Source organism: Lactuca virosa, chromosome 2 (genome assembly GCF_052849685.1).
Source record: "Lactuca virosa cultivar CGN04683 chromosome 2, Lactuca_virosa_CGN04683_v6, whole genome shotgun sequence".
NCBI classification, from domain to species: Eukaryota; Viridiplantae; Streptophyta; class Magnoliopsida; order Asterales; family Asteraceae; genus Lactuca; species Lactuca virosa.
The window spans coordinates 221,022,084-221,037,927 of NC_136427.1; the positions used below are offsets into that span (position 1 = coordinate 221,022,084).

General features: G+C 37.3%; 1 pseudogene; it reads left to right on the forward strand.

Moving 5' to 3' along the window:
* Positions 1-1,964: 1,964 nt before the first annotated feature.
* On the forward strand, positions 1,965-2,315 carry LOC145158235 (very-long-chain 3-oxoacyl-CoA reductase 1 pseudogene; annotated as a pseudogene).
* Positions 2,316-15,844: the final 13,529 nt, after the last annotated feature.

The window sequence follows — 15,844 nt, forward strand, 5'->3', positions numbered from 1 at the left end:
ACTTAAAATGGTAACAAACTTTCAACTAATTTATATTTAGTCACTAAACTTTTTTTCACACTTGATTTACCCATTATTATTTGAAATGTTCACATTTTACCCTTATGACCGGTCATAAGGGTAAAATATAAACAATTTCAAATAATTCAGGGGTAAATCAAACACGAAAAAAAATTAGTGACTAAATATGAAGAAATTGAAAAATTGGTTACCCTCTCAAGTCAGTATCCATTTTATTTAATAAACTTTCACTTCCATTGAAAAAAATATATATATTAAACATTGGGTAGATTCATAAATTCTTGAATTGAAACCTCGTTTGTCTATCCGTTAATCCTCATAACTTGATGTCTACTTATATGTAAATCTTTAAAAGATATTGTATAAGTTTTTCATGATAATTATTATAAGTATGTAAATCTTTAACAATATTCACTAAATTGAGGGAAATTAAGGTGACAGAATATGATTGGTGAATGGTGATGCATTAAAATCCAAAACTTAGCTGAAATAGAAAGTTTGATGAGGTGTTAATGGGACCAACTTACATGATTAAATGTATGAAGTTTGATACACATATAATAAAGTCCATGTCCAATAATAATGCATTGTCGGCTCACATATGTTTTATCATCGCCCAAAGTTAGGTCTCATATTTCTGTAATTAAAAATTGATCTAATTATTAATATAATGTCTATATTCAGCTTAATACAAAATTTATATCAATTAAATATAATAATACTTATTTCATAGTGTGATGATTCCTCAATTGTTTGAAGAACTTGAGATTTTATTTTTTGGGTGGATAATGACGAAAAGAAAATATGTTTGATAAAAGGGAAAAAAAATTGGCATCCAAAGATGAATGAGACTTAAGAATTGAAAGTTAAAATGTTATCTAACTAGAGGCTGAGCTACTTTTCGAAGTCGGGTCTTCATGTCAATCTTTATATCTCCGAATTCGATCCTTAAATGCTTTAAAATTTGATATGCCACTTCTTTTTGGGAGGTCAAACAAGGGAAAAGAAAATATGTTTTGTGAAATGGAAAAAGGTTTTGGTGCCTAAAGAAGAAGGTGGGTTCTGGAATCTTTTTTCTTTCAACTGCGCTTTACTTTTCAAATGGCATTACATATTTCTGTTGGAACCAAATTCGTTGTGGGTGTAAGACTACAAGTTATGAAACAATTTCATGATTTTGATTATGGTTTTGGTCCTCATGTTCGCAGACCTAAAATTTTAGGTAGGTGGTCTAATATAACCTATGCTATGCACAGACTTACCGATAAAGGAATCACCGTTCACTACTCGGTCATTTTAATTACCATGTATAATAGAAAGTCTAACCTAAAAGTCAAGTAGGTTTGTTGGTTTTAAAACTCTTAATTTATTATCTCTTTCTTTGTAATTTTTCATAACTTCCTCGTAGTTTTTATTATAATAATATTTATGGGTAAATGACACAAAGGTCATTAACTTTTTACTTTTTTTTTTTCGATTTTGATACCGTGTTTTGTTTCTGTTACAATTAAGTCACTATGTTTTTCAATGTATTGCAATACCGATCAGATGACCAGTTTGCTTCAGGTCATCCGGTTGTCATTGCTAACGTGACATGATGACGTCTCAGAAGCGAAAAAAAAACATGGCGCAAAAGTCACTATGTTTTTCTTTTGCGATTCTAACACTAACTTTTCAATACTTTCCAATTTTGATACTAAATTTCGATTGTATCCGATTTGCAACATAAATGCAATATACATATGTAAAGACATAATTGTTCCATTTACCCTATAATATAATCAAATATATGTACAATAGATTAAAAAAATATAAATGAAATAAAGATATGCGAAGATATAATTGCTCCATTTTCTGTATTTGGTTTTCTTTTTCTTTACAAAGACATAATAGCTCAACTTACCATATAATATAATAACGAAGATTCTGATGAGATTGTATCGATGCACCCAACCACAAAGATCAAGATTTTCACTATGGATTTTTCCGACGTGAATATGGTGGTCGGAGTTAGGGAGATGCAAAAGATGATTTATGGTGAACAACTTGACGTAGGTATTTTGGTGAATAATGTCGGGGTGACTTATCTTGTGGCTAGGTTTTTTCATGAGGTTGAAGAAGTTTGGATGAATATGGTGAAAGTGAATGTTATAGGTACGAGTTTGGTAACAAGAGTTGTGATTGAAGGAATGATCAAGAGGAAAAAATGTGTCATTGTTAATATTGGTTCGTATGCTGCCATTGTTGTATCTTCATATCCTCTTTATGTGATCTATGTTGCCAGCAAAGCGTAAGTTGGTCGTTACTTGTCTCTTTCTTTCTTTTAATTTGATCTATGGTTCACTCTTTCTGTTTTAAGCTCAAATTAAAGGCATATATGGTTTAATTTTGAGTCAAGAAACATGCATTCTGATTGTTTTTACAACCAAAATGAAAGCATGGTTTTGAGTTATGAAAACAAATTATTTACATACATGACGCAATGTCAGAGAAACGAGGGAAGATGGACAAAAATGTCAGTAAAAGTACTGCATCAAGGAATAAGTAAAACCCAAAGGGTATATACTGGTGGGATGTCAAGTCCACCAAGCAAATTGCACCCTTTGTTTGCAAATAAAACGTAATATAATGGTAAAAAGGGGTATCGATCCTCGGGGAAATGGTTGTATTCAATCACCAATGCAATCCAATAGAACTAGTGAAAATAAACTAACTAACTACAATTAAACTAAAAGGGGGGGGGGTGTTATGATTGCTTGAAAACTAAAAGATTTGAATAACTAAAAAATTGCAATTAAGCAAGAAAATGAGATGCTCAAATATTGGAGAGAATTGTTAAACCAAGGCAATTCAACACAATGAACATTTGTGTGTTTATCATTAGGATTTAACGAGAAGCTTATCATTCACCCCAAATTGGTTATAGTAATCATGAAGCATGATATGCTAAGATTTATCATAGGTAGTATGGAGGTTGGGGAAGCCCACAACACACCTTCTTAATCAAAATCAAAGATCCAATTGAAGCAATTGAACCCAAGAAGTTGATTAGCCTTAAGAATGAAGAAATCTCCAATTCCTAGAGGATGTCAATGCTTACACATCCATAAAGGAGTTATGATTCATAAGCTAGAGATGATTTCTACCATCATAAGGCCCTTGTTCTAAGTAAATTCAATGATTCAATGCTAAACCAAAGAAATAAACCAACAATTGCTTATTTAAGTACCAAGCTCATGATCAAAGCACTAAACAAGCATAGGAAATATGAACTAGAATCATAGACATAAGATAAATGATAAATAAGCATAAATCCTTCAAAAACCCACAAACATTCAGAGGTTTTAGCCAAGGTATACCAAAATAGAGAGTTTAGCCACTCATGGCACTAGAATAACAATCACAAAAGTCTAATTGCATAAAGAAACTACCAATAACTTGGAAAGATGAAAAGAAATGAGTCTTGAGCTTCAAAATCGCCTTCTTCAGCTTTCCAATGGTGTAAAATCGAGAGTATAGCTGATAGATCCAACCCCCCAAGGTAATGGCAAGCCAAATGACCAAAATGCCCAAAACTGGGCAGTTGTGCGGGTACCCGCGCGACGGAGATTCCACCCGCGCAAGTGCTGTTGGAATGCTATTGGCTCATTTTTCCTCCACTAACCATCCCACTACCAAAGATTCCCTTGGTCCCCTCCATATCCCACATGATTCAAATTAACCAATCATCTTTTAGCTTCAAATATGGATGCTCCAAGCCCAAAATAACAATCCATGATCCATCTTCACAAGCCCACTTCATCTAAGTCTTTAGCCTTTTTAAGCCCAAATCTCCTTTAATGGATCCGTAAAGCCCAATAATGCATCGAGAAGCCCACTAAGCCCAACTCCAGTCAAACCGCAACCGCAATGAGCTCCAAAATCCTGCAAAATTCCTCATGCAAAATAAAAAGTCCCCGATACGATCCATGATAAAGAAAATAAAGAATATACAATGCAATACTAATAAAAAGAGCTAAAAGTCTAAAATAAACTAATAAAAATAAGGAAATAAAATAAGCTATCAAATCACCCCAAGCTTAAACCTAACTTGTCCTCAAGTTAGAACAAGACTAAAATGAGCTCGGGATGAGCTAAACTAAAAAAAGGAAAAAGAAAGATACCATAGAACTTGGTCAACATCAGTCAACATGCTCAGAATTAGTCCTTCATGGACCCTACGCATCTTCAAAATGTTCTCCGCTTTAGAGCCATAAACCACATTCTCAACCACTTGATGGGCGAATAGATCACAACTAGATGTAGTCGCAGTGTGCAAGACAAAGGAAACAGAGATGCGCCCAGTGGGGGCACTTTAAATCACCAATGTAGACCATAGTGCATGAAGGAAAAGGCGCCTCTTCACACACTATGAGTCCTACATTTGTCAGGCTAATGTGTATATTACGAAATAGGGTTTTGCAGCGCGGCCTCCGGGTAAACATCCGGTTTCAGAGGCTTATCGTTTGTACTGTCCTTTACAGTTTACCGTCTCATCGTCATAGCCTTTTCTCACCAAAAATAAAAAAAAATAATAATAATAAAATTAAAATTAAAATAATAAAAATTCTACTTATCCTAAATCTAAACCTAACAGCTTAAATCTTCAATCTTGAACTTCTGTTATTTGGTCTTCAGCCTCTTTGTAGCTCGATCTTTTTCTCTCTCTTTTTTTATAAGATAGTCTTGAGCTTGGATTCTTGTTCTTCTTTTTGTGTTGCTCTTTTTCTTCATTTTTTTCTTCTTTGTTTTTGTTGCTTTTCTTTAATCTTCTTCATTGTTTCTTTTTGTCTTCACTTTTCCAATTTCTTCATTTTTTTGTGTTTTCTTCTTGTCTTTCTTCTTTGAAGGTCTAAGGAATTTCACCATATAACATAGGACTCCAATAGTGAAAATGGAGCAATAGATAGAGGCTAACATGAATACCTAATGATCAATGACAATGTGCCAAGGTCAACTAAAAAGGGTGGGACATGACTCAAAAATGGGTGTTACCGAAAAAACTTGGTCCCAAAAAATGTGAATTAGGGGACCCACTTCAAAGTTCATCAAGCACCTTAATGCAAGTTGTGATAAACAAAATATATCTAACTATCTACTCTAGACCCCTAGAAAAATGATGACCTATCTTAAAAAGGTGGTGAGAATCTAACTAAGTAAGGCTCGGACGAGACTCGGGAGTACTAAGGGGTACTACCCCTAAAACTAAGATGCGAGTCTTCAATGTCTTCAAAATACTTTACCGGGATAATCTTTGCTCGCACACATCGGTTTGACCAACCACATCCCTCCGCACCTAGACCCAATCAAGCTACCTGCATCTGACCCCCACACAAGCGGTCTCAAAGTGGTCTGTGAGGCTCAAAACGTGTCCCATTTATCCGATACAAGGAATTCCATATCAAGACCCGGGACCAATCTATGATTCAATACTTATGACTCGGCGCTATGGTACCTGTAGGGATGAGAAGACAAGAGAGAACAAAAATGCATGAAACTTAAACTAAAATGCAACTAAAAAGTATGAAAATTAGAAAAGAAAGAAACAAAATATGCAATATTTTTGAATTTTTATGCAATTTTTATGAATGACCTAAATGACTTACTCTAAATTCAACTATATATAACCTAAATGCAATAAAAAATAAAATATAAGAATACCTCACCCCAAGCTTAAAATGAAGCATTGTCCTCAATGCTTAGGATGAGAGTAAGGAAGGATCATATCGGGATCAAGGTGGAGGACGCACGCGAGGACGGTATAGAAGCAACACATGGGTCGTACAATGCCGCCTAAATACACATGGATGAAAGCTTGACCGCGCAAAGGAAACATATGAAATGGCTCGAAATTTTCTTATGAAGTGGCATATTTGTGCGGGTACCCTCGCAAACTTTGCGCGGGTGGGGGGAAGCCGCGCGCATACATCAGAATGCAACTCGTGTGGGGGTAATTTGGAGCTCGGAAATTGCACGACTGGGTCTGGGTCGCGCAGCGCTTTGCGCGGGTACCCGCGCAAGTTGCATATTTTGACATTTTTTGCAATTTTTCATTCCACAAGCTCCGGTTTTCTTCCATACTTTACCAAGATCATTGCTAAACCTCAAGATGCTTATTTTTGACCAACTTCAAGCCTAGAAACATCAAAACTTCAAGAGGAGATTATTTATTCACAATGCATTTATTTAACGTCTTTGCGAAGACATAGCCCCGTTTTTGTCAACCTTCGTAAATCAGAGTTTCCAATGGTATGTTGTCAAATTCTCCCGTGTCAAAGCCTTCATAAAATGGTTTCAAACGGTGCCCATTCACTTTTAATATTTGATTTGTTTCCAAACTCTTAATTTCAACCGCACCGTGATTAAACACTTTTATAACAATAAAAGGTCCGTGCCATCGAGATCGCAATTTTCCCGGGAATATCTTTAAGCGTGAATGATAAAGAAGAACTTCTTGACCCGGAATAAAGTGTTTTTGGGTTATGTGCTTGTCATAAAATGCCTTTTTCTTCTCTTTGCATCTTTTGAACCTTTTAATTATCTTCTTCTTGACCACTTCCATCATTGGAGGATTCAATCTTCTTTGAGCCTCTCTCTTAGGCTTGCAATAATCTTCCATAAGAATCTTGCGTGTGCATACTTTAGGTATTATCCCGTTTATTGGCTCAATCACATCAACCCGGTACAATGGAGAAATGTTGCTTGGGTACCTCATTGCTTCAAAGATGTTGAAGTCAATGATCTCTCCATCAAACTCCATAGTAATTTTCCCTTTGTGGACATCAATGATCGTGTGAGAGGTATTCATGAAAGGTCTTCCAAGGAGGATCATAGATGATTTGGAAGCGGTCTTCTCTTCAAGATCAATGACATAAAAATCTGCGGGAAAAAAAAGTTGATTAACTTGTACTAAAACATCCTCCAACACTCCTCTTGGAGACACACTTGACTTGTCCGCTAATTGAATGATTACTCCGGTTTCTTCCGAAGGTCCAACATTTAGAGATTGAAAAACTGAATATGGCATCACATTGATCGAGGCTCCAAGATCTAACATGACATTTCGACATGCAAATCACCAATGGTACAAGGGATAGCAAATATTCCCGGATCCTTGCATTTGGGAGGTAACTTCTTTTGGATAACCTCAGACACGTTTGCATTGACTTGAATCTTTTCATTCGCTTTGAATTTCCTCTTCTTGGTGCACAAATCCTTGAGAAATTTTGCATAACTTGGAATTTGTTTAATAGCATTCAATAGTGGAATGTTGATTTGGACCTCGCGGAAAGTTTCAAATAATTCATTTTCTTCCTCGTTTTTCTTTGAAGCGACTAACCGGGAAGGGAAGGGTGGTGGTATGACCAATGGCTTGATGGTCTTGCTGGAAAATTCGGGTTGCTCAATATTTGGAACAACCGGTTCCTTTGGAGGAACTACAACTTTCGAAGGTTTAACAATAATAACTTCATCTTCGTCTTCTCTTGAAACTCTTTTAGGGTTGTTTTCTCCAAGTGTTTTCCCACTTCGCAAGGTTATTGCACTCACATTGGGGTTCTTCTCGGTTTGAGATGGAAGTTTACCCCTTTGTTCTATCCTGTTGAGATTGGTGACCAAGTCTCCAATTTGTGCTTGAATGTTGGAGAAGGTGTTCTTGGTCTCTTGTTGAAATTGGGTTTGGCTTTGAGCAAGAGAAGTGGCAAGTTCTTGAAGACTCATTTGATTGTTACCACTTGATTGGCCTTGTTGTGGAGGTTGTTGGTAATTTGGAGTGGAATGAGATGTTTGGGGATATGGAGGTTTTTGGGAAGGATATTGTGGATGTTGGGGTCTCATGAAAATGTTTGGTGGATTTTGCTTTGGTGGGTATAGGTTGTTTGGGTTATTCCGCCAATTTGGGTTGAAGTTGTTTTGAAATCCCATGGGTCTTGGTTGACCTTGATATCCTCCCATTTCATTCACATCCTCCGGTTCACTTCAAGTGTGGGGCATTTATCCATATAATGCCCCGTCATGGCACAAATACCGCATACCATCAATTGTTGACCACTTCCCACCACCATTTGACTTAGCACATTAGTCAAATCCAAGAGCTTTGATTCCAAGTGTTGAGTGTTGCTAACTTCACCAACCACTTGTGGAGAATTTCTCTTCATTTCATTTTGAGTCCCAAAGTTCCTTTGATTTTGAGAAATGGTTCCAAAAAGTGATCTTATCTCTTGAGGTGTCTTGTTGAAGATGTCACCACCACTTGAAGCATTAATCATCCTTCGATCTTTTTCATTCATACCCTCATAAAATTTTTGAAGAAGTAGTTGTTCGGGAATGTTGTGTTGAGGACAACTTGTACACAAGTTGTTGAATCGCTCCCAAAAATCATGAAAAGTCTCATTCTCCCCTTGACGAATCCCCAAAATGTCACTTCTTTGGCTTGAAATTCGGGAGGTGGGATAGAACTTGCTATTGAAGGCTTTGAGTAACTCTTCCCATGTGTGAATAGATCCCGGTGGTAAGTTAAATAACCACTCTCTAGCTTTATCTTCCAAGGTGAGCAGGAAGGCGGTTAACTTGAAATCATCCAATGTCACATTTTCGGGCAACATGCTAACACATATCATATGAAAAGACTTCAAATTCTTTTGAGGATCTTCTCTATCCAATCCATGGAACTTGGTCGGTTGATGTATGAAACTTGACTTCAATTCAATTCCTCGGCGGTTTGCGGGATAAACAATAGCAAAAGGTGTATGAGTAACATCTGTTTCCATCATTTGTCTAAGTGTCAACTCTTGAGGGGGATTGGGTGGATTGGGGTAATTGGGATTTTTTTGCAAGTAATTGGGTGGTTGTTGGTAAGGTAGGTATGGGTATTGGTTGTGATTGTACATTGGTGGTGCATAAGGTTGGTAGTTAGGATATTGGTTGTAGGGAGGTTGTTGTTGTGGGTACATCGGGTTTTGGTACATTGGAGGGGGTTGGTAATTGGGTGGATTTGGGTAATGTACTTGTTGAACTTGAAAAGCATTGTTTTGAGGTTGGTTGTTTTGGTGGAAGTGTTGGTTTATTGGTTGTAGTGGTTGATAATTGGGTTGGTTTTGTGGAGGGGCTTAATTCCAAGGTGGCATATCAATGAGAGGTTCTTGTGGTTGTTGTCTTGGTTGATGGGGTGGTGTATTGGCATCTTGATTGTTTGGGTTTGGGTTGAGATTGTGAGGTGGAGTGCGATTCATGGCTATGTAGTTTTCAAATGGAATGTCTTCAAAGGATCGAACAACAATTGGAGAACTCGGCTCGGTGTCGGTATCACTGGAAGTATGAACTTGGTCTTCTATGTTGATTAGTGGAGAAGAAGAAGAAGCTTGAACGAGTTGTTGTTGCTTTGCTTGTTTGGCTAACTTTTTCAATCTTTTTTACTTCTTTTTCAATTTCCGGATTGTAGAGTAGTTCACCGGTTCTTGTAGACCTAGGCATAAACAATCAAATAATAATAACCAATGTCCCCGGCAACGGCGCTAAAACTTGGTGGGATGTCAAGTCCACCAAGCAAATTACACCCTTTGTTTGCAAATAAAACGTAATATAATGGTAAAAAGGGGTATCGATCCTCGGGGAAATGGTTGTATTCAATCACCAATGCAATCCAATAGAACTAGTGAAAATAAACTAACTACAATTAAACTAAAAGGGGGGGGGTGTTATGATTGCTTGAAAACTAAAAGACTTGAATAACTACAAACTTGTAATTAAGCAAGAAAGTGAGATGCTCAAATATTGGAGAGAATTGGTAAACCAAGGCAATTCAACACAATGAACATTTGTGTGTTTATCATTAGGATTTAACATGAAGCTTATCATTCACCCCAAATTGGTTATAGCAATCATGAAGCATGATATGCCAAGATTTCTCATAGGTAGTATGGAGGTTGGGGAAGCCCACAACACACCTTCTTAATCAAAATCAAAGATCCAATTGAAGCAATTGAACCCAAGAAGTTGATTAGCCTTAAGAATGAAGAAATCCCCAATTCCTAGAGGATGTCAATGTTTACACATCCATAAAGGAGTTATGATTCATAAGCTAGAGATGATTTCTACCATCATAACGCCCTTGTTCTAAGTAAATTCAATGATTCAATGCTAAACCAAAGAAATAAACCAACAATTGCTTATTTAAGTACCAAGCTCATGATCAAAGCACTAAACAAGCATAGGAAATATGAACTAGAATCATAGACATAAGATAAATGATAAATAAGCATAAATCCTTCAAAAACCCACAAACATTCAGAGGTTTTAGCCAAGGTCTACCAAAATAGAGAGTTTAGCCACTCATGGCACTAGAATAACAATCACAAAAGTCTAATTGCATAAAGAAACTACCAATAACTTGGAAAGATGAAAAGAAATGAGTCTTGAGCTTCAAAATCGCCTTCTTCAGCTCTCCAATGGTGTAAAATCGAGAGTATGGCTGATAGATCCAACCCCCCAAGGTAATGGCAAGCCAAATGACCAAATGCCCAAAACTGGGCAGTTGTGTGGGTACCTGCGCGACGGAGATTCCACCCGCGCAAGTGCTGCTGGAATGCTATTGGCTCATTTTTCCTCCACTAACCATCCCACTACCAAAGATTCCCTTGGTCCCCTCCATATCCCACATGATTCAAATTAACCAATCATCTTTTAGCTTCAAATATGGATGCTCCAAGCCCAAAATAACAATCCATGATCCATCTTCACAAGCCCACTTCATCCAAGTCTTTAGCCTTTTTAAGCCCAAATCTTCTTTAATGGATCCGTAAAGCCCAATAATGCATCGAGAAGCCCACTAAGCCCAACTCCAGTCAAACCGCAACCGCAATGAGCTCTAAAATCCTGCAAAATTCCTCATGCAAAATAAAAAGTCCCCGATACGATCCATGATAAAGAAAATAAAGAATATACAATGCAATACTAATAAAAAGAGCTAAAAGTCTAAAATAAACTAATAAAAATAAGGAAATAAAAGAAGCTATCATATACTATGACAAATTAAGGTTTTATAGTTCAAATCTTATTTACAGATATAGGATAAACAAAAACTGTATACAAACGAAGATTTTCATTGGTAGGGGGAAATTGGATATGTTTATTTCAATTATGTTGCAAATTGGAGAACATCGAAAACTTAGTGTCAAAATCGTAAAAGTTATAAACTTAGTGTCAAAATCGCAAAAAAAACGAAAATTGTAATGCCCGCATTTCCTGCTAGGCTTAGTTATCAAACTTGTAACCTTGTTGGTTAACAATTGTAAATTTTTTAGAATAAATAAAAGTAAATTATTCAAATAAACATGTGAATTTTATAGATATTAAGTGTATATGATAATTGTGTAAATTCTTACGTCATAACGTAATTAATAGGGCTAAAATATAAATTAAAAATAAAATATTATTATGGATAAATAATCTAAACAAAAGTCGTAGTAATCATAAAAGCGAAACTGTGCATATAAAGAACGCTCAAATCTGACTTCGTAGAAGAAGTTATGATTTTTCGAAGTTTTAGACACAATTCAGTACAGTAGTGTACGACACAGAAACCGAAATGAAAATAAGTCGATTGTTAGAAAAACAATCTAAATGAGAGTTGAAGATCTCATCCATACCTATCTGTCGATATAAAGACAATCAAGAACGGATATCATATAAGAAAGTTATGATTTTTACACGGACTTTAACAATCTAAGCCTGTAAAAATATAACTTTAAAAATAAATTCAAAATTAGCCGACGGAGTCTGAATGAAAGTTGTAGATCATGTCGATAGCTACACATAGATATGAAACCCGTCGAAAACGGAGTTTGTACGGAAAAGATATGAATTTTCTAAGTAAACAGGAAATTTCGTGCGCAACAGCGCGCACTGACAAGGTGCATGGTGTGCATCTAACTCCCATGGGAATCGTGACATGTGGCACCACACAGAAAGAGACACGCCATCTGGCCGACAACATGCATGGTGCATAGGAAACACAGTGTGCGACGCACACTCGATTTTCAGCTATATGTAGACGCGATTTTTCAGCATTTTCTTCACACCACTTCTCCAATTCACTCTAGATTGCCTCTTATCCTTTTTGCCCTTTACTCTCTAGTTCCCGGTTACTTTAGCAAAGCCATGCGGTGTTAAATATCTGAAGAATAGAAGATCTAGGGTCAGAATTTTGCCTGCATAATTCCTGGTTTTTGTTAGATTACTCTGTAAGTCAAGTTACGCTTATTTATTTTAAGTGTAACTTTTAATTATAGTAATAGTCATTATTACCAACCTACATTTAAGATTTATCGGTGAATCCAAGTCATTATACTGATTTATCTACTTACGGGAGTGATGTCTAGGCTGGATTTAATGAGGTGTTTAAAGTGGGATTTCCAAACCAAACAGACCCAAACTCCGATATAATCATACCTGGTTATTCCTTACTTGATAGATCTTGATGTAGACATTGTGATTGTTGAGGAATCTAGAATATCATTATATAGTCACCAGGATTATGAAACTAGACTAAGACTTAGTAGTTTATATGCTTATGTAACGTCCCCAAATTATGAGGTAAAAATTTCATTTTTAGTTCAACCAAAACATTAATTAACTTTAAGTCAACATTCAATATTCTTTTTCTAAATATTCAATAGTAATTTATAAGAAAACAATTATCAGAGTACAATCCCAAAATCATCATAATGCGGAAACATGGGTGGATGTGTTGCGATCAAGCCAGACCCTTCCCTTTTGAACCGAAAGTACCTGAATCCATAACCATAAAAACCGTAAGCATCAAAGCTTAGTGAGTTCCCCAAAATACTACATACCATACATACTAATTAATGTTATGGGCCAAATCATAGTCTTACATATAATTTCCTGCCGAGGGCCAAATTCCGTTCTTCCATACATTTGTCAGGGGCCGGATCCTGGTTTTCAACACAATTGCCAGGGTCCAGATCTTGGTCTTTCATACAACTTCCAGTTGTCGGATCTTGGTCTTTGATACAGTTTCCAGGGGTCATATCCTGGTCATTCATACAGTTTCCAGGGGCCAGATCCTGGTATCTCATACAGTTGCCAGGGGCCAAATCCTAGTCTTTCATACAATTGTCACACATATAACCAGCATCGTATATCACAAATAATGGGTTGGCCTTGGTGCCTTTGATCCATTGATACAATGAGAAAACTCACCTCAGTCCGCTGGTAACAACTAGATGCTCGTCTGCTGAACTGGAAGATCCCACACTAACACAAACAAATAACCCTAATCAAAATTAGGTTATAATCCATAATCGTGGGCCTAAGCCCCAAGTCCAAACTCCTAAGATAAAGGCCCATTCACCTTTCCCATAATGGACCTAAGCAACCTTGGCCCAAAATAAAATAATGGGCCCCAAGGCCCAAAAAGGCCCAACTCACGCCACTTAAGACCCATTAACAAAATTCTATGGCCCACCTACTCGAAACAGGTCAAGCCCAAAATCCACAATGGTCCAAGGCCCAAAAATCGGTCCATTGGGCTTCTGTGAGAACGCCTCGTGTTCGCCCTAGGACGCCTGGCGTCTAAACGCTCAGCTTTCTTGCATAAACGCTTGGCGTTTCCTTGCTGGTTCCCAACTTCTAATCCAATGACTTAATGGCTTAAGATATCATGACCAAACTTCAGATCCAATGCTATTGAAACTTCTAAAGCCATAAAGTTGCAAACTTTATGGCCATGCATGGCTACAATGAGCCTAACACCAAGATCCTAACTCAAAATCAACTATAAGGCTCCAAAACTCTTGCATGGAAGATTATGAAGACCAAGATTGCCTTTTTATGATTCTAGACTCACTATTAAGCTTGAAAGGACAGTCAAACCCTTTGTAGCATTCCAAACTCACAAAGATCAAGTCTTTGGGACCAAAAAGAACATAAAGTAGCCCTAATTCAAGATCTAACAAATGAGACATCAAGATCTGAACTTTATACCTTACAATGATGCTCCAAGATGTCAAGAGTCCAGATCCACAAGCTAGAGAGAAACCACAATACTCCAAAGATCTTCCTTCTCTTATCAAGAACACAAAATGATACCAAAAAGATGAACCAAGGCTTCTAACTCTCATACACACTTAGGGTTTTCGAAATGAGGATGGAGGCTGGAGTGGTGAAGGGTTTTGAGGCCATAATGTTCTTTAAATAAGGTACAAACCCTAAAACTTAGGGTTTGGTCTCTACGTGCAAATGCCTGGCGTCCATCATAGAACGTTTGGCGTCCATCATAGAACACTTGGCGTTTAAATGCCGATCGTTCTATGCCAAACGTCTGGCGTTTGGACCAAAGAACCAATAATACAAACCAAGGTGTTACAACTCTCCCCCCACTTAAATTAGATTTCGTCCTCGAAATCTTTCCTTACCATCCTAGGTACGCCAGACAGCCTGAACAAACCAACCACAACCTCGATGCGAACCGAGTAAGTAACCCCGGGCATACAACAGTCTTCCAAGAATGCAACCGAAATCAGCCTTAGCAAGGCTCCCAAATCCTGACGATGAACGGATCCTTACTTAACTTAAATTAACCCCTAAAGAATAACCATTTCTACTCTGCCCGAAATTTGAAATCTTAAAACTTGTCTGACTCCCCGACATACAACTCTTACTGAACAACTGTTAATTCAACTCCACTTTGTATTCCAAACTGATCATCCAACTTCTTATTACCTTGTTGTTTCCACTGGAAAACAGAGTCACTGACCATTCGCTGCTTCCGGAAACTTTTCACTTGATAAAAGGGATTAGATACTCCTTCGAGTAAAATACTCATCCTGAAGTTAACGAATCCATGAACGTAAGGAGCAACAAGAGGTAATCTGGGAGTTAAACCTTCTAGCGCTGAACAAGTCACTGATTCCTTAGGGTTTTCGAAATGAGGATGGAGGCGGGAGTGGTGAAGGGTTTTAAGGCCATAATGTTCTTTAAATAGGGTACAACCCTAAAAATTAGGGTTTGGTATCTACGTGAAAATGTCTGGCATCCATCATAGAACGTTTGGCGTCCATCATAGAACGCATGTCGTCCATCATAGAACGCTTGGCGTTTAAATGCCGAGCGTTCTATGAAAAACGCCTGGCGTTTGGACCAAAGAACCAAAAATGGAAACCAAGGTGTTACAACTCTCCCCTACTTAAATTAGATTTCGTCCTCGAAATCTTTCCTTACCATCCCAGGTATGCCAGACAGCCTGAACAAAACAACCACAACCTCGATGCTGACCGAGTAAGCAACCCCGTGCATACAACAGTCTTCCAAGAATGCAACCGAACTCATCCTTAGCAAGGCTCCCAAATCCTGACGATGAACGGATCCTTACTCAACTTAAATTAACCCCTGAATAATAACCATTTCTACTCTGCCCGAAATTTGAAATCTTAAAACTTGTATGACTCCCCGACAGACAACCCTTACTGAACAACTGCTAATTCAACTGCACTTTGTATTCCAAATTGATCATCCAACTTCTTATTAGCTTGTTGTTTCCACTGGAAAACAGAGTCACCGACCATTCACTGTTGCCGGCAACTTTTCACTTGATAAAAAGGATTAGATAGTCCTTCGAGTAAAAGACTCATCCTGAAGTTAACGAATTCATGAAAGTAAGGAGCAACAAGAGGCAATCTGGGAGTTAAACCTTCTAGCGTTGAATAAGTCATTGATTCCTTAACTGCCGAACCAATACACTACTGCTATAATTCTAAAACCCCAT